Below are 20,192 nucleotides of genomic sequence, written 5' to 3' on the forward strand. Positions count from 1 at the left end.
GTAGCTTTCATATTGAATATATTTATTCAGATCTAAAATAATAAAATAAATTTTCATTAATTCATGTGCCTTTGCTTTAGTCATCTACTTATAATTCAAGTTCTGAAAAGCTCTAACTTATTCTTGGAAATAAAAGCATAATTGTATAAATTAAGTTAATTAGATGCAGTTATTTGTTATAGTTAATTAAGTAAATTTGTCGACATCTTTTTTATTCTAATATATAAATAAATCTTGTTTTTCTTGCAATTTCTGATGAATAACTGAATATATTCCCAAAACAACCATTTTTGTTTGAATATTGCAATTTATCTTTACTATTCCTCGTTATATTCAATATACCCTTTTAACCCTACAAATTAGAATAATTTATGTTTTATCTACTGCTAAATGATATAAATTAATTGATGACTAAATAATTAGAATTAAAAAATTTAGTAATTCATTTACTTTAATGCACTGTTGATAATTAAAATAAATCAACTGATTTCTTTTGAATACTAATCTTTGTCCAAGTCTAGAAAAGGAATAATTAAATGTTTTGTAGACTAGTTAAGGCATTATGAATAAAAATATTAATAGTTTGTGCAATTAACGTGAAATTGTTCACGTTAGAGCCAAGTTTGTTTTTTTTTAAATTAGTTATTTAAATTTATTCTTAATTTAGTTAATTAAATTTTTAAACGAAGCAATAAAATGGGAAATAAATAACAAGTCCTTCATTGTAAGTAGAAACTCAAAATACACTTCTTAAAATCCTATAATTACTAATGACTAAGTAAATAATATAAAAGAAAATTTATACTAGTTAAAACTAATCGAAACAAAGTGTATGTAATAAATTAATATTGATGAGCTGGTATTCTCTATTTGTAAGATTTATTACAAAATGTTTTTATTTTAAGTTCTAAACAACTCATACAAATTCCCTATTGACTCGTAATCTAATTTGCAAGATTTTCATCTAGATGAAAATATCTCGCTAAATCAATGAGTTTTTAAAAATAAATTATGCATTTTTTAAATATTTAAGGGAGAACAACATAGTAGAAGGCTTTAGAAAAGGGATTCTTTATTGAATTTTGCAATGATTGAGATTAACTTAATACATTTTTTTTATCATATTGCAAGCATAATTTTTTTATCATATTGCAAGCATCTTCACTTCCTTATTATAACAATAAATACTTAACAAATACAAAAATTTTAAAAAAATGAGCGTTTATATAAAACAGTGTTTATTGCTTAGTTTTTAAATTATCCATAACTTTCTGTACTCATAAGTTGAGAAACAATCATCCTAATTCGATTTCATTCTGATCTTTATAAACTACTTGATCGTTGGTAGAGTAGCGTAACTACCACTACGAAAATTAAACATCAATTTACTGGTATATAAGACATGCTAACTTGATTCAATCACGAGGTACCTTTTGACAGATGACGGTTGGCATGATCGTTAACTCCGCCCCCACATTGGTCACCTCCGGACGTGATTTGTACACGCAGTCACGCCCACATCGCCAAATAACTTGACGGTAACGCCTACTTCGATGGATAGACCACATTGAACTGTTGACTTGTGACAGCGACATAATCCAATCCTCTTCACGCTGTTGCTACTCAGTCACGTCTCAATTAAACACAACGGTTGCCTGCATACACTCGACTGCTAATGGCAACACAGAAGCGACTACGACTGTGAAGTTAATACACCTCTCACATTCAGCACTCAACAAAGCTCTCCCGGTCTTTGACAAGTACAGCAACTAGTGTTAACAATTCATCGAATTCTATCCCTGATAAAATTCTAGTGGGGGAGTATGGTAGCGTAACTACCACTACGAAAATTAAACATCAATTCAGTGGTATATAAGACATGCTAACTTGATTCAATCACGAGGTACCTTTTGATCGATGAAGGTTGGCATGATCGTTAACTCCGCCCCCACAGTAGCATTTAATTTTGAAAAAGAAATTTTTATTCAAACAATGGCAGTGTTTTGAAAAAAATTCAAAAAATGACATAAAATACGTTACATTTTCGGGGATTACTCAAAACCAGTCAAATCAATTAAAAACTCCATAAGTGCAACGGAAACTAGGGAGATTTCGCTAATTTATGTTGGCTTCCGTACACTCTAAAAACTGTACCGCTGATTTCAGAGGCACTTTTGGATTGTTTGTGCCTCTGAATTTTAAGGGCACAACGTGCCTTTAAAAATGAAAGGCACAATGAACCTCTGATTTCAGAGGCAAAATCAGATGTACCTCTTAGCTTGAAAAGTACATTGTACCTTAGATTTTGCTTTTATGAACCACTCATTGAAATAAGCATTTAGTGGAACCAAAACCTGTTATTTACCAGATTTGAACACACTTTTTTTTTTACNGACCACATTGAACAGTTGACTTGCTACTTGTGACAGCGACATAATCCAATCCTCCTCACGCTGTTGCTACTCAGTCACGTCTCAATTAAACACAACGGTTGCCTGCATACACTCGACTGCTAATGGCAACACAGAAGCGACTACGACTGTGAAGTTAATACACCTCTCACATTCAGCACTCAACAAAGCTCTCCCGGTCTTTCACAAGTACAGCAACTAGTGTTTACAATTCATCGAATTCTATCCCTGATAAAATTCTAGTGGGGGAGTATTATAGCGTAGCAACCACTACGAAAATTAAACATCAATCCACTTGTATATAAGACATGCTAACTTGATTCAATCACGAGGTACCTTTTGATAGATGAAGGTTGGCATGATCGTTAACTCAGCCCCCACAGTAGCATTAATTTTGAAAAGAATTCAAAAAATGACATAAAATACGTTACATTTTCGGGGATTACTCAAAACCAGTCAAATCAATTAAAAAATCCATAAATGCAACGGAAACTAGGGATATTTCGCTAATTTATGTTAGCTTCCGTACGTGAGGAGCGCACTTCTAGTGCGTAATCGTCAGTTCTGGTGAAATGTGCATGTTCCCGTGAAAACGTGTGAAACTTACGTTACGGGAAAATAAGTGATTTTTCAAAAATCCGTAAGTTAAACTTGCTAATGTTGTGGAATATCATTTTAACTTTTACCACAAAATCAAAACGATCTTTTATAATGGACGTAGACGATCTCTACAAAGCTGGGGCATACGACTCAACATGCTTTTCTCTACGTAAAACTGCGGTTCTGTGAGCAGGAAAAAATGGTAGATTTTGATGAATTCAGCGATAAAGAATGCAATTTATTATTCAGATTTGTGGTCGAAGATTGAAGAAATTTAGTTTCTCCATGATGTCCGCAAATAACCATAACTTACAGAAGTTGGCTTTAAACTACACTAAGTTAGAAGTAATATTAGCACGATTCATTTCTAAATTCCATCAATACATTTCTTAAAATTCGCATTCCATGTTTATGCTTTTAGTTTGAGGGTCGGCTTAAACCGAAAACAACATTTACAGCTACAAACAGCGTGCTTGTAGCTTTGTCTTTGTAGCCTTAATTACGCCAACGGAACGTAAAGATACGTAGCATCAAAAATTTACGCGAGCATGCGCAATTGCTTCAAATCTTGCGTACGTAAGTTAACGTAAAATTGCGAAATCTTCCTAATGATTGTGAATACAGAGTTAAAATTTGAAGTTAATCTGTTGAAAATTATACTAGTTAGAGTTGCAGGAATTAAGGAAACATAGTTTTAAGTATATTACGTTTAAAATTTTGCGATCAATAATCCATCGATAAAATTTTGCAACTAGCTATTATGCATCAATTCCAGATTCATAAGATGCCTCCTCTCCATCATTTTTAGCAGTCTTAATGGCTAGTCTTGACTTTTTTTCTTCTTGATCTACTCTCGTGTAATGCCTGATATGTTTTTAGGGTATCAGCCGAAGTTCAGCAGCCATCTTCACTTTGAGTAAATTCATTGGCAGCTGGGGATCCACGTTTATTTCTAATGGTTCCAAAAGTGTTAATAATCCTTTGCAACCTTCATTAAAATTTATTACTGTTAAATAAGTTGCTATTTCAGCTATTTATAATAAAATCACCGTTAATTACTTTTTTTACATAATTTGAACAAATTATTTCAATAAAATATATAAAACTAGTGGGCTGCACTCCCTGCTAGCTAACGCTCGCCAACCCCCGAAAATAGCTACGCAATCTTATATGGTTTGCTTCGCAAACCCATTTATAAAATAAAAAAAATTATTTCATATTATAATACAATTCTTGCCGACCGGCCTGCGTAGGGGGCAGGGAACTGTCCTTGCACCAGAAAGGCCCTGGGTTCGAATCCCGGGCAAGGCATGGATGCTTCTTTCTCTGTGTGTGCGCTCCATGTCCTTTCTCCTTTGTGTTTGAATGTGACCCGCCCTATAAACGGGTTGTGTGAATGTCGTGGCAGAAGTCGAATTCCTGGCCATAGATAGCACCACTGAAAAACAGGAACAATCGCACCCCCACTGCCTAAACTGGCATACGACAGGCTCTGGGATCAAGCATTGAAGTAAACTAGCGTTCATGGAGAACATTTTGATGATCTAGCCGAACTTGCGTTACATGGAGAGGAAAAGCATGAAAACCTTTCGGATTATCCAGCGGCGAAGGGATTCTAACCAATTATCCGTCCACAACTTAAAGTATTTTATGTTAGCCGTGTGCGATGTTTAGTGGTGAGTGGGAGTCTGGAGCAAAATTCGTATCGATCTGCCAACTTTGGGATTCGAACTTGTTTCACCTCATTCGTAGATGAGAGCTTTATCCTCAGAGAAACCACTGCTTTACCCATAAAGCAGTAGTTTACCAAAATTTCTGCGATTCTTTTTTGCTCAATTCTACTTTTTATTCCATTTTTTAGACCACGTATATAAAAATATAGGCTTTAATTTTTATAAACATGGTTAATAAACGCATTTAAAAATATATACGTACATATTTTTATTGAAGTAGTAAGTTATTCTGTTATTTTTTCTTATATGACAGTATGGTCTTTGGTAATTCTCAGTTTTAATATTTTGTTAAACAATTTAGATAAATTTATAACAGAATAAATTCATGTCATATATTTCACTTATTTTCTGAAAGAAACAAAACGAGATTACTGTTAAACTAAACATCTGCAGTATTGCAGTACAACGTAAGGAAAAATAATTCGTGACAAAAGTTTTAAATATCATATCTGTTTTTAATAAGAGTTCTGAAAACTATTTGCATAACTATTACAATCGTACTTTTCATAACATCAAGGTAATAGGAGACATTTGTGAGTGGAATTCTAATGGAATTCTATAAATGAAATTATGCAAAGCGTGTCTTTTTTTTTTCACGATTTTGGGCTTAAATATCACAACTTAAATATTAGGTTAAATTTAGGATATATAACTTAAAGATAGGATTAAATATTTACAACTTAATAAAACACTAAACTGACTAATGCATCTTTTTTTTATATAATTTTTATACCTGTGGTTGAACAACTAACCAAATGTTTCGGGTTTTCGACAACTAATGTTCAACTCCATACCCTTGTAATTTTGAACCCAATCCAGATGACAAGGGAACTCCTGGATATTTAGAGAAATTTGCCTTCATGCAGGACTTTTATATGGAACTAACCCACATTTGCGTTGCGTTGAGAGGAAGACCATGAGAACCTCCCATGGTTAGCTTGACGACAAGGGAACTCTAACCCATGATCTGTCTACCACTGAGGATATTTCACGTCAGCATTGTGGTCGGTACAGGCTGGATACGGAATTCGTATTGACCAGCCATCGCCGGGATTCGAACTGGGTTCACCTCATTGGAAGGCTAACGCTGTATTCCTTGAGCCATCTCTGCTCCATCTGAAATAATTGTTAAAAGTGGGCTCTATGCCATACTAGTTAACGTACGTACGCACACTTCTGGTGCGCATGCGTCAGTTCTGGTGAATTCCGCCCACGTAAAAATATCAATCTTACGTAAGGGAAAATAAGAGATTTTGCAAAATTCAGTAAGCTAACGCTAACATACTGGAATATCGTTTTAACTTTGTCCTCAAAATCAAAACAAACATTTACAATAGATGTAGACTTTTTCCATGTAGCTCTGGCATATGGTTCAAGATACTTTGCTCTAAGTTATACTGTGGATCTGTGAGCAGAAAATTTGTTAAATTACAGATTTTGATGAATTCAGCGATAAAGAATGCAGCTTATTATTATAATAATTAATAATATTTTTTCAAAAAATTATTGAACTTCTATTGATTATTTAACTTCTTTTAACTAAATTGTAAAGTTAAAATAAATATAAATTATCATTTAGAAATATCGAAAATATATCTAGTTTCGTATGGAACTAGTGAAACAGGAACTAATAAAATTATTTTTTTATTGAATAAACCAATGATCACACAATCATTTCTAAAATTTCGCCGATGCATTTCTTTACATTCGCATTCCATGTTCATGTTTTTAGTTCGAAGGTGGGCTTAACCAGAACATAACATTTAACAGCTATAAACAGCCTGCCTATAGCCTTGTCTTTGTAGCGTAAATAACGCCAACATAACGTAAAGATGCGTAGCAGAAGCGAGCATGCACAGTTGCTTCAATTTTACGTACAAGAATGTACGTAAGCTCACGTAAAAGTGCGAAATCTCCCTATTTTCTTGATGCTGTACTTCTAAAAATAAGTTTTTCTTAATGTGATAATGTAAATTCACTAGAAAAGGAAGCAAATAAAAAAAATTAATACTTTTTAACTATGTCAAGACATGTAGTTCAGTTTTGTGTATAATGGCGAATTAATTCATACCAATTAATTGATTAAGTGCAATTTTATTACCCTGTACGAAGCACTGGTATTCAGCTAGTAAATTCCTGAAACTAGTTTATAAAAAAGTTTTAAAATAATAATCTTTCAATTATGAACACATGAAAGTTACGCAAGACTTATAAGGAAACTACGCATCAAATTTCTTTATAAATTTATCGCTCCCTTCTTAATTAAAACGCATCGTATTTATTCATATATAAATAATTTTAAAGCGGAAGTGATTTCAATATATAATGCACTGAAGCTATAATTTTTCTTTTTAATAACTAACTAGTAAAAGTTGGAAATATGCATATGCATTAGTGTATTTTTCTAATGAAAGGATTTATCGTAGCGTTTTCCTTTTGAAACATTCTTAAATCGAATGAATTGCCCTGTCATACTAACGTCTAAATTTAAACCAAGAGCTTTAGAAAAGTTTGAAAACAGAGTATTATTTAAAAATGTAAGTTGAATATTTAAAATGTATTTTCTTTGAACGTTTTAAGTTTAAGGAAAATTTGTTGAAGTGGAAATCCTTATTCATACTTCTGTATGTGAAACCTAAATTAAAAGGGAAATTATTTATTTTAATTTCTTCGCATAAACGGTTCCTATCCTACTTAAAGTAGCGTAAAACAGATCATCAAAGCGATTCGGATCACTTGTATATTTCGTATCAATTACTGATTCGAATCATTTGTTTTTCGAATCCTTTGCTTTTCGAATCATTTAGCTGATTCGGATCACTTATATATTCGTATCAATTACTGATATGAATCATTTGTTTTTCGAATCCTTTGCTTTTCGAAGCATTTAGTTGATTCGGATCACTTGTATATTCGAATCAATTACTGATTCGAATAATTTGTTTTTTGAATCATTCAGCTGATTTGGATCACTTGTATATTCGAATCAATTACCGATTCGAATAATTTGTTTTTCGAATCCTTGCTTTTCGAATCATTTAGCTGATTCGGATCACTTGTATATTCGAATCAATTACTGATTCGAATCATTTGTTTTCAGAATGCTTTGTTTTACGAATCATTATTGATACGAATTGGTGAGTGATATGATAATAAAATTCATAAAAATTATGTAAATATCGATTTATCTCTAATAAAAATGACTTTTAAATCCTTTTTTTTTTATTAATTAAATTTTGGAATTATTTATAAGTTTAAATCTTTATTGTAATTTAAAAAAAAGCATAATTATAATCATTCCTCTCCTATTCCTCTCTGGTTAAGGGTTATATTCAAAATTATCTTTTTAATTTTGACATGAATAAGGAGCAAAAATATTAAGATTTGCTTGAGAATTACAAATATATTAATATTAGAGCCAGCTCGTTGCGTTCACCAACCCCCGGAATTGCTTTTGTAGTTTCTTTCGAATCACTTCGCAGTTAGACTCGTAATTTATTAAAACGTTAAATTATTTCGACTAAATACACATACTTATTATGTCTTTCGTACATTTATATTATATCTGCTGCTAAATGCTTTGAATATACTTTTAATTGTGGCAATTTTTAAGAAACTGCAATTTAAATGCATTACTATTTTTGCCTATTTTTTATTATTTTTTATTTATATTTTGTTTGTAAATTTATCGAATTATTCGAATAGAAAATCTTAATTCCTTAATAATTAATACGTAAGAAACTCTAAGGTTTTACGAGAAAATTGACATAGCATCACTGTGAAATAAAAGTAACTGAAATTTATGAAACAATAATTCATTATAATTTTAATCTGTTTTTATTTTTTCGAATCACTACTGTACTGTCTACTACTGAGAAAAACATTCTCAGTGGTAGGCAGACCATAGGTCAAAATCTCCATGCCATTAAACTATCCATAAGGATTTTTGTGGTTTTTCACTTCATGTAACACAAATACGGATTAGTTCCATGTGAAAGCCTAACCACGATGGATAGTTTATTTTAATGATTGATTCCAGAAATCTTTTATATTCTAATTAAAAATTTCAAGACTGCTGATTTGAATTCAGTTGCCGTAAACCGAAAAATAAGTCAGCTGTTTAATGTAGGTTTAAAAATATAAAACAAAATAGCATTATAATGCATTCTTAACACGGGCCATGCACTTCGATTTTAATCAATCGATTTAAACCACGCATGAATTTTTGTTAACTTTATATTTAGCAGAAAAAAAAGACACTGCTCTCTTCAACACAAGGAAAGTGTACGATAGTCATGTCAACAGGAACAAAAAAAGTTTTGAACTTCATAAGATGATATTGGAAATCTATTTCATTTAGCATTTCCAGCAGAATGAGAAAAAAGCGTTTTACCAGGCCCACAGACTCCGAGAGTATACGTAATAAAGAGTACGTACGTACCAATACGACCGAGATCACGTCCATGTGATCTTGAACTGCTGGAGTCAGAAAGGAGCATTTTATATATGATAATAATAATCCAACAGATATACGTAATAACGAGTATGTATGCGTACTAATACAAAATTACCGAGATCACGTTCATGTGATCCTGGACTATTGGAGTCAGCTCGTTTTATAGATGATAATAATAATCCAGAAGATATACGTAATAACGAGTAATTATACGTAATAACGAGTACGTATACGTACTAGTACGAGATTACCGAGATCACGTCCATGTGATCTTGAACTGCTGGAGTCAGAAATTCGCATTTTATATATGATAATAATAATGCAGCAGATATACGTAATAACGAGTAATTATACGTAATAACGAGTGCGTATACGTACTGATACGAGATTACCTAGATCACGTCTGTGCGGGATCTTGGACTGCTGGAGTCAGAAAGGCTCATTTAATATAGTTCGTTCACCAGAAGTTGAGACTTGGCTCCACCGTCTGGGACGGAGAGTTCATTTCAGCGCGGGAGTTAGAAGAGAAACATCTCCGTTGTTGAAATTGAGACAACCCTTAATTTGCGCCAAACACAAAAAGTGAATTCTTTTTCAGTCACTTACTTTGCTTTATCATCTGTTATTATACCTTTTGTTACACTTGCTAATTAAATATAGTTTAAATTTAAAAACTGCTGTTCTCCCAGCGAAATGTCTCATAAAGGACAAACTATTCACTCAAAAGAAAGAAATATCATAAAAAAAGGGTGCAAAATATCATCAAATTTATTAAATATTTATTGTTAAAAAAATGCACATAAAGTTTGCGAAATAAATATTTTTGCCAAACGATCGCCAAATAAGCAACATTGTTCAGGATTGCTCACAACCTTCTCCCAAAAATAGCGAACTAGTATCGTCGCATACCACGTGATGAAGGCGGAGCCAAGTGCCAACTCCTGGTGAACGAGCTATATATGATAATAATAATACCGTAGAAAATGAAGGAAAAATCACGTGATCTCGGTCCCGAAAAGGTTAGGCAAGTTGCGACTTATAATTTTGTACTTGTAAAAAATATAGATGATTTCTTAAGCATTGAGATACAAATTGGTTTTTATGAAATATCCTAAATAAATTTTTCTAATGTCTCAAAATTCCGAAATGGGCATGCTACTAAACTTTCTATTTTTACCATACTGTCAAAAGATCCTTTAATTTACTATGAAGGCAAAAATAAACATGCAATAAGCATTTTCAAAAAGCACCTGGAAAATATTTTTCATTCTTTCCCGACCTAAGAACGCCTGGCATTTTCATTATTAATTTTTTTGCCTCTCTTTCTAAATTTTGAATAAACAAAGAATTCTTTTCAAGCAGTCAGACTAGATGAAAATAAGAATAGAAAATAGGAGCCTTTTTCTCCCATTTGTTTTGTAAAAAGAATGAGTGAAGTATTTGCTTTATATTGCAAAGTTTTTTCCCATTGTTGAAGAGGAAAATCCCTAAGCCTTCTTTTCAAATGAATTCCGATTTCTTCTAGAATCCAACTACACGATGTAGTTTCGTGGGATTTCATCATTCTTTCTTAAATTACCTTTTTTTAATGATTTTATCAAGAACATATTACTTTAACAATTTCAACTGAATAAATTTTTCTACTTTCTTTGAATTGTTTGCTTTTATTGAATTTAAATAATATTTTTATTAAGGATAAAAAACAGACGGAAAATAAGAAATTGGAAATATTTTAAGGAATTTGTTGAATGTATCTGTAAAACTGCAGAGAAATATTCTCCTGAAATTTAATGGTTGAAAATTCGATTTTTTTTTCAAATTAAAAACCATGTAGCTCAGAAGAAAAAATTTATAAATGCAATAACTTTTTTTAAAAGTAATAAACTAATTAAAATTAGTTAACAGTTTAGTTAACTTTTTTAATTATTGCATAAATAAATCTAAATTTTAATTTTAAGCATTTTTTTTTCTTTTTTTTTTTTTGCACAGTGTAGTAATTTTTGTACTGTATTTCTTCACAATTTTGTCATGACCAAAATCCACTAGAGTCATTTAATGAAATATTTATATACCATAAAATTTTCTAAAAGGTTACTTGAAACAAATTGTACATTTAAAATTCAATTTCTCACGCACTATTCGACCGAATTTCGTTCAAACTTTCCATTTTGCCTTGCAAAATTACATTCTATAAAATGACGTGAAACACTTACAACTCATAATTTTTCCGACTATTATGAAATAAAATAATAATAAAAAAAAATTATTACAAAATATTTTTTTGCATGAAATTATCTTTGGATAACGCAAAACTTTGTGCAAAAACTTTTTTATTCGCTTAAAAAATTCCCAAGATATACGAAAAAAAGAAAAGAAGAAAAAAAAAACTTTACATTAAAGTAATCTTAACTTTTGATCTTTGATTAAACTATTAGGAGTATATTTCTTAGATTGCTGCTGCCCCATATTTTTAGGATCAGAAATCCAAATCCGTCAAAAAATGTATATTTAGTTAGAGAAAGTACGTTTTTAAGTTTGATTTCGTAACGTAAGAAATCGATTGATCTAATCAAAGGTCATCCGTACCCCAACCACTAAGGCAAAATAAAATATACCTTAACTTTTGATCTAAGATTCAAGCCTTATTGATTTGAAGGTCTTACCTTAAAGATGCTAATAAACACTGCAGGCCCGTTGCGGCTAAGGGGATACAGCTCTGGCCTCCCAATGAGGTCACCCAGATTTGTATCCCAACGATGGCTGGTTGATACGAACGCCGCATCTGTCTCGCACTGACCACGACTGTAATATCCGCAGTGGTAGACGGATCATGGGTTCCCCTTCCCGGCAGGCTAACCATGAGAGGTTTAGTTTCATTGAGGTTATGCCCTCCGTGTAAAGCAAATGCGGGTTAGTTCCATCAAAAACTCCTCCACGAAGGCAAATTTTTTTCCACAGCTTGATTCAGAAGTTCATTTATCTTCTGGATTTGGTTTAAAATTACAAGGCTGTGAAGTTGAACATTGGTAGTCGTAATCTCAGTATTGGGTCTGCTGTTCAACGACGGTTATAAAATAAAATTAAATAGAACGGGAGATAGTTTGAATTAAAATTCATTTTCTCAGGATATGCGTACCATTCTCCCTCTGTGGATTTGGATTTGGGGGAGGGCGATCGAGATTTCGAAAAAATGGATCTCCTTAACATTAATCAATAAAAGTTATATTTCATTTTATCCTTTTTAAAAGATATATTGGCAAAATGAGTTTTTAAAGTACATCAAAATTGCGTAAAAAAAAGCTTTGATTGAACATTTTTAAAACAACATTTGTTTGGTATTCTGCATTTTCTCAGAATATGCGTACCTTTCCATCCCCCCTGGTGGAATATGATTTGGGGGGGAAGATCGGGATTTCGAAAATATGGTTCCCCTTAGTAAATCACGAAAGTGGTGGAAAGTTTAAACTTCCAGCCCTTTTAAAGCTAACTTCCAATTTTGTGTATTTTGTCATATCTATTGAGTTTTTTTCAAATCGCAAATTTTTTCGTACAATTATGAACCATGATCCAGAAATGTACAATTATAAACCATGATTCCATGTAAAAAAGTATTTCATACGAATTATTTATTATTCTTTTATAATTTAATTTAATAATGATTTAAAAAAATTAAATCAAATCTATAAAATTTTTACTGCAATTTAATTTTCGTAATTTTAAATAACAAAATGAAAAATTTGGTGGAAATTGGTCAAATAGTTCTCGGAAAATAAAAAAATTTAAAAATTGCGAAATACGCAAAAAGTGAAAGTAGCACTAAGTTGTCAAAACTTATGCAACCGCCACTCCTAACCAAACTAGTGAGACCATTACTCTCATATTTCAAAGATCAGGAATCCAAATCCGAAACACGAATTATAAAAATTTTTATTCAAAGAAGAAAATTTTTTGTTCGTGATTTTTTTTTTCAAAATATCGTCTTCAAATAGGCATATTTAAGTTCAGGCTCTCGAACTATTAAAATCGATTACCTCTCAGTACTTGAAATTTTGAACACTGGAGCATAAGTTATTAAGGTATTCCATTTTTGTTTTATACACTGTACATCAAAGAACGTGAAATGATATTTAAACTATAAATAAATAAATAAATAAAAACTAGTGTCAAAATCCTACGAATCATTAACGAGAAAAGTATGATTAAGACAATCAAAATCTGTCTCAAAGTCGGATAAAACTTGAAAGTGTTTGTATTAAACATCTTTCATTTCGTTTAGTTGTCTTTGACAATAGTATTTCGAAATAGGTACTCAATAAGTTTCCCAAATTACTTCTAAATTAATGTACAGAGACATCTTATTGCCGAAAGGATGTCGTGGTGTTTGTTTCTAAAACCAGTTTTTTATTAAATGAAAAAAGGAGATCTACTGAATATTCTAAAAAGGCGGACCTTAAATGCGCATGGAAAAAAAAAAGACTATCGCAGAAAAATTGACAAAAATCATATTGGGCATTCGATTATTAATCAATAAAATTTATATTTAATTTCATTCTTTTTAAAAAGATACATTGGCTCAATGAATTTATAAAGTACATTAAAATTACTTTAAAAAAAAGTTAGGACATTTTTAAAACATCGTTTGATTGATTCTGCACGGAGCTTCGAATAAAGAAAAACATCAAAAATTATTCCAAATCTATTAATATCAGTTTTTTGAACTATGTTTTGGTTGAAAATTTTTATTGGATTTGTTTAAAAAAAGTGTAAGAGGTGAGATTTGTTCTAAGATAGCCACGGTGTATCTTAGAGCAATAGAATATGGTATCTTAAATACTTTATAAACAGTGAAATGTTAGAAAAAGATTTTTGTCTTTTTACGGTGAAATTTACAATTTTGATAAAAAGCAGTCAAAAAGAAAAGTTTGTCAAAGAAAATAATTAGTATTTAAAAAAAATATTTCTAACGAGGCTTAATAAATATTTTAGAGAATCATTAGAGTTTGAACTTTATTTAGAAGCAAAAATTGAAAGATTTGATTTTCAATCAAAAAATGTGAAATGATTCCCTTCATACAAATTTTATTAGAAACTTAAATCATTTGAGACTCAAATTCAAAATACAACAGTCCATGAAATACCTTTAAAATTATAATCATGTTAAAAACTGCATTAAGGTGTATTACTCCTGGTAGAGAAATTTTTACAATCAGATTCAAAATCGACTTATGAAAGCACAATTCGGGCAAAATTATTGATATTTTTTATTATTATTAATATTATTACTATTTTGGTACTTTTTAAACTTATTTTTTCTTGGTCATAAATATCTATGAAAATTACCAACCATCATCTATATATGAAAATTATCTACTACATAAGGAAATTATTATCAGTAAGGAGAATTACTATTAATTTTGATGAATTACTTTTTATAGGAAAATTTTAACAATCTTAAGTAATAGTTTCCAGTTATACTTCAGGAATGATTGAAAATAACCGGGGAAAAACAATTTCAACAAAATTAATTTTCATTGTTTTTCCTTGTGGTGCTTTTCGAGTCATTAATCTACACTTTTCTTTCTTGGCGATAAAAAACAAGCAAATGTGAAACTGTTTCGACAAAAAGTACGCAATTACCCCTGTTTACATGACAGGTTGGCGAGAGCCAGAAGGCTATTTTTTATTCCACTGGGCACTTCGCTGACTAAGCATTTTTTTCTTCTCAAACTAGAAGCTTTTTAGTAGAAGATTCTTTTCATTTTTTCATTCCCCCCAAAGCTATTTTTTCTCGCTTCACTTGAGTTTGCAAGCTTGCTGACGATCGCTGCTTAGTGCAGTCGTTCCTTCATCTTCCACAATACAAACGATAACGAAAACTGACAATATTGGATAAAGAAATCAGTGGAGTGAATTTGGATACCATTGCTTTCGAAAGAAGTTTTCTCTTTATCGTTTGTACTCAGATAAAAATGAAAAATGTTTCCACTTGAAACAATATTCTTAAAATTAAAAAGCAGTTCTTTCTGATATGATGATATCAATTAACAACAATTTTGTTTTTGATATGTTTTACAGCAGTAGGATTTTTTTTAACTTGTTACTTTCATTTAATTTAGAACATAGCTCTCAAAAGTTTTATTTTATCGTTTGCACGTTCGTAAAAATAAAAAAGTCCTCCACTTGTCACATTATTCTATAAATACTCTCAGTTCTCTCTCTCTCGTATTTTTTTATTTATTTTTTTTTTATCTTTTCATATAAGAAAATCGTAACGACTGCGACCACTGTTATGGGTGTTCAACTTAATTTTACTTTTTGTTTTGTTGCGCAAAAACGAAAAGACTTATCAACTGAAAATTGCGAAAGCTTGTAGAAAAACGTACAGTGTGTACAATGGGAAGAAAAACTTAACATAATTATTAGTTTGATAGGTTACTAGTTTGAGCATGATTAACTGTTAAACTTGTAAGAAAAATATCATATAAGAGCAGTGCTACAGACCGTAGGAATTCTACTACGCAGCTGAAATTCAGCTTACTGAAAGATCCATATTTGTTTGTGAACTTAACACTGAGTCCTTTTCGAATTTTTAATTTATTCGAAAGTTATTGCATTTTTAAGTGGTTTACCTGCCGCGAATTTTTTAGTACTTCTTTTGCCTGTAAGGCATTTTTTTTTTCTCTCAACAACTGTAAAACTTAGAAACATGGAATTATGAAGGTATGTGGGAAACTGCAGTGCGCAAAAATAAAAAGATAATGATAAATAAACGAAATACCCTGAGCAATTTCTGATTTAATAATCGAATTTTCGCGAAGGACCAGTGGCGGATCCAGCGTGGGGCGGGGGTCCTACTTGCGATTTAAAAACAAAATAAATATACACAGAAAGCTCATTTTTAAAAACAATAGTGAATAATACTGTTATTCACAATACCGACTATACCATATATACCGACCTAGTGAATAATATTGTTGAGTTGCAAACATTGCATGCAAAGAAAAGTCTTGAAGCGTGAAATTGTTAAAACTAATGTCTCACACAAATTATAGTTCTCATTTTATAAATTTAAGAAAATTCAACCATGTTATCACAGATTTATTAGAATAAATTATATTAATGGATGTTTTTTTTTTCCAGTGCCCGCCTGGGGAATGACTTACGTCATACAGGCATCTGAAGGGCAGATTTGTTGGCCACTCTTTCAGGGGCACCATATTAGGTGGGCCGTGGGCCAACATTGCTCCTACAGTAAGGACAGATAGTACAGAGGAGGAAAGAACATCCATGCCTCGCCGGGATTCGAACCCAGAACCTTTCGGATGCAAGGTTAGTTCTCTGACCCTTACACAGGCCGATCGGCTATTAATAAATGTTAAACATTATTTATTTCCACTACTTATTGTTAATGTAGATATCAAAATGGTTATTTTCCAGATTTGTTGAAAGATTAAAAGTTTTATCCAAAACATTACTTTCTCTGATCATCTTGTGGCTCTTTATATACAGGGATTATTAGAAGAAAGGAAAGTGCACCAATGATCAAAATTACTCATATTAATCAGAGAATAAGGTACAAGGTATAAAAAACACTTTGGTTGCTTTGGCATGATTATAAAGCAAATTAAACAAATAGGAAAATTTCCTTGCCTCTGGATAACCACACACCATTCAGGAGAAAATAAAAAACCTGAAATATCAGGCTGGTTTTATAAATTTCCTGGAATTTGCAAATGACGGCATAAACTTTATTGTTAATTCCACAGTTCTATCTTATCTATATACAGTGCACACAAAAAATTTTAAATTAAAAAAGGATTACTCTGAATAACTTTTAATTCAATGATCACATCTTCACATTCTAGAGCTCTAACTTAATAGTTTTGTGGGGGAAACTCAAATATGCTAATTAATTTGTGGAAACGATATTTTAAGTTACAAAATCAAACACAAAAACAGATAAACAAACCTTTTTTTCCCGATGGTTTCGGATTCCGAACATATAGGGGGTAACGACATTCTAGGAAATATGGTCCCACTAGTTTGGTCATGGATGACTTAGTATTAATTTTACTTCTTGCGTATTTCGACATATCTCGAGAACTTTTGAAGCGAATTGAAACATTTTTGCACACAATTATAAAGTTCGTTTATGCAAAGATAATTCTATACAAAAGATAACTTTCACTAAATATTTATTTAAATTTAATTATAGGCGAAAAAAATTTGAATAGAAAGGTGTACAATTTTTTTAAACAATGCAAAATTTGACAGAAATCATTCGAATAGTTTCCGAGAAATTGAGATTAAAATAGATAACACTAGAGATATAATGAATAATGCACTCATTTTACTTATGCTTTTTTCATTTGAGAAACACTTGTTAATAAGCGTTAAAGTGAAATGATGTTTTACAAAGGCTCTGCTGTAACTAAAGTTTTATTTTGGGAATAATACTATTTCTATAACTGCTGTAAGTTCACAAGCTATTCATAGCTGTTAGGCCAAGTTTAGGCAGCACCCTCTGTCAGGGCTAAAGAAAAGAAAGAAGGGTTTGTTCATTCCTCTCTTAGAGCTGACGTCACGCCGCACACAGATCTTGGAGATCGCAACCTAATATATTATAAAAACTTTGCATCATTCTCTCTGCAAAAATAAGTACGAACTTTTTTTTGATCTTAGCTTTCAAATTTTACACAGTTAACACATTATTTCTGTTCAAAAAATTTTTCTTGGCCACAATGTAAATAAAAATTACCATTTTAAACTAATAAAAATACTTTAGTAGTTGTCATAAATGACACTATAAATACTTTATTTTAAAATTTTCAGTTTTTGATTTCATTATTAAGAAAAATCAAAGAATATATCGACACTTTTTAGCTACATATTGCTTGCTAATAATAATTTGTAAAGTTGGCTTAAAGTTAGAATCATGATTTTAAAATATGCTGTTAATGACAATTTGTAGGAAACAACCTTAAAAGTTAATTACTGAAACAAAATAATAATTTAGGTTCATAATAATATTAGAAATTTTGCAATTACTTATTGATACTTAAATTTAAGAGGATATAATTTTAAAAAAATAAATCATAAATATTTAGAATAACTACATTAAAAAATATGGTATGAAATAAGGAAAATTTTAAATATTAATTCTTTATACTTTTCATTTCAGTTATTTCTTGAAGTAACAGGGCGGTTTCTATTTAGATAGAGAATTCTTAAAGGACAAGAAAGTATTGATGTTTTATTCACTGCGGGATATCGTCCCTTTAATTCATTTATAAGTTCTTTGATGACAATTTTTGATTTTCTGTAAGATGTCCCATGCTCACTTTGAAAAATATTCTCACATTCCTGACACACTTCCATCCATGCTGCTGACGGAAGAATTAATCCTCCCTTAGATAAGAGATTTATACTTTCCATATTGCTGAGAAGATGGTATTCCTAATTTTGAATCAATATTTTTAAGGCGAAATGCTTTATAACCAGCAAAACAATTGAGTCTTTCTTTTTCCTGTGAATTGATCATTTTATTTTCCAAATTAAGGCATTTATCTCAAGACATAGGAATGCAGTTATTTAAGTCATGCAAAAATTTACTCTCGGTATTGCAATAGGTTTTAAAATCATTCTAATCAGCAATCCAAGCAAATGATTTCTCATATCTTCTTTCAAGAAATACTTACTGCATATTTTATATTAACTCGGCCACTTCGTTTGCAACGTTGAATACATTTTTTACGTAGTTGTTCATTTACTTTAGGGAACACGTGGGAAATTATATATTTTCATTTTGTGTTTCTATCAGAATTTTTGCAAGTTGCAATCGCACAAACTGGGATTTTGTTAAAAATTTTAAACTTTGGTAAATCACTTAAAAAAACTGAGCAAAATCATTATAGAAAACAACGTATGTCTTGGAATATGTCACGAAAAGTAATACACCAATATTAGTTAGACCGACCGCTCCGTTCTTGAAGTAAAAGTTCAAGCTTTGGGCCGCCGTGATGTCACAGGAGAAAATCAGCTGTTTGGCGGGGGATAGTCTTTTCAAAGGAGTGGACTAGCCCTTCCATTCATTCTCTTCAGCCCTGACCTTCTAGACAAATTCGGAAAATGGTGCTTAACACCCATATGGAAAAAAAAGCCAGATTTGTGAGAAAGCAAACAGTTTGTGGTCAAAGTTAATATTTAAGAAGTTACTACAATGCTGCATTAAATGTTCATAAAAATTTTCAAATATTGAGATTCATTCATTTTGATATTTTTCATCTAGGGGGGAAAATCTTGCCAAATTGGTAAAAGATGTATAACATTTAAAATATTTATTTGTCAATTCTAAAGCCCAGTTTAACTTTTAAGACAAGACTGTTCATCCCTTTGATGCATGTGGGACACCGGTGTTCATATATATTTTTTTTCTCATGCTCTTATTAAAAGCAAAAATATATTTTGGTATTTATTAATTAGAAAAAAAACAGAAAGTTACTAAAAGAAATCTGTTAGATTTTTAGAATTATATTTGTACTAAAGAATAAAATCAAAAAAGAAAAAAAAATGAATTGTTTTTTTCCATTCATATTCAAGAATTTTTCAATAATTGATTTCGTAAATGAAAGAAATTTCAATGATGAATAATTGTTTCGCTTAAACCTAAATCTGACTTCGCATAGCATCCAGAGTCGTTCATCTCAAAACCGATTGGAATATGAAACAGAGGCAGACCTAGACAGGTGGGTTGACTAAAGGTGTAAAAGAGAGCAGAAAAGAAAAATATTCTGAAGAAGGCCTTGGCCCAGAAAAGATTGTCAAGATATTGAAGAAAACTACTTTGAAAAGCTGAAGAAAGAAAAAAATTCAATAACAAAAAAATAACTTCCAATTTTTTCTTTTTCTGAAAAAAAAAATACAAAATGAAAAACATTGGATTTGCCTTCCTCAAATTAATGCCTTTCTTTGATTTTCAAGTATTTTAATTAA

The sequence above is a fragment of the Parasteatoda tepidariorum genome, chromosome 10 (assembly GCF_043381705.1).
Source record: "Parasteatoda tepidariorum isolate YZ-2023 chromosome 10, CAS_Ptep_4.0, whole genome shotgun sequence".
Classification (NCBI taxonomy): domain Eukaryota; kingdom Metazoa; phylum Arthropoda; class Arachnida; order Araneae; family Theridiidae; genus Parasteatoda; species Parasteatoda tepidariorum.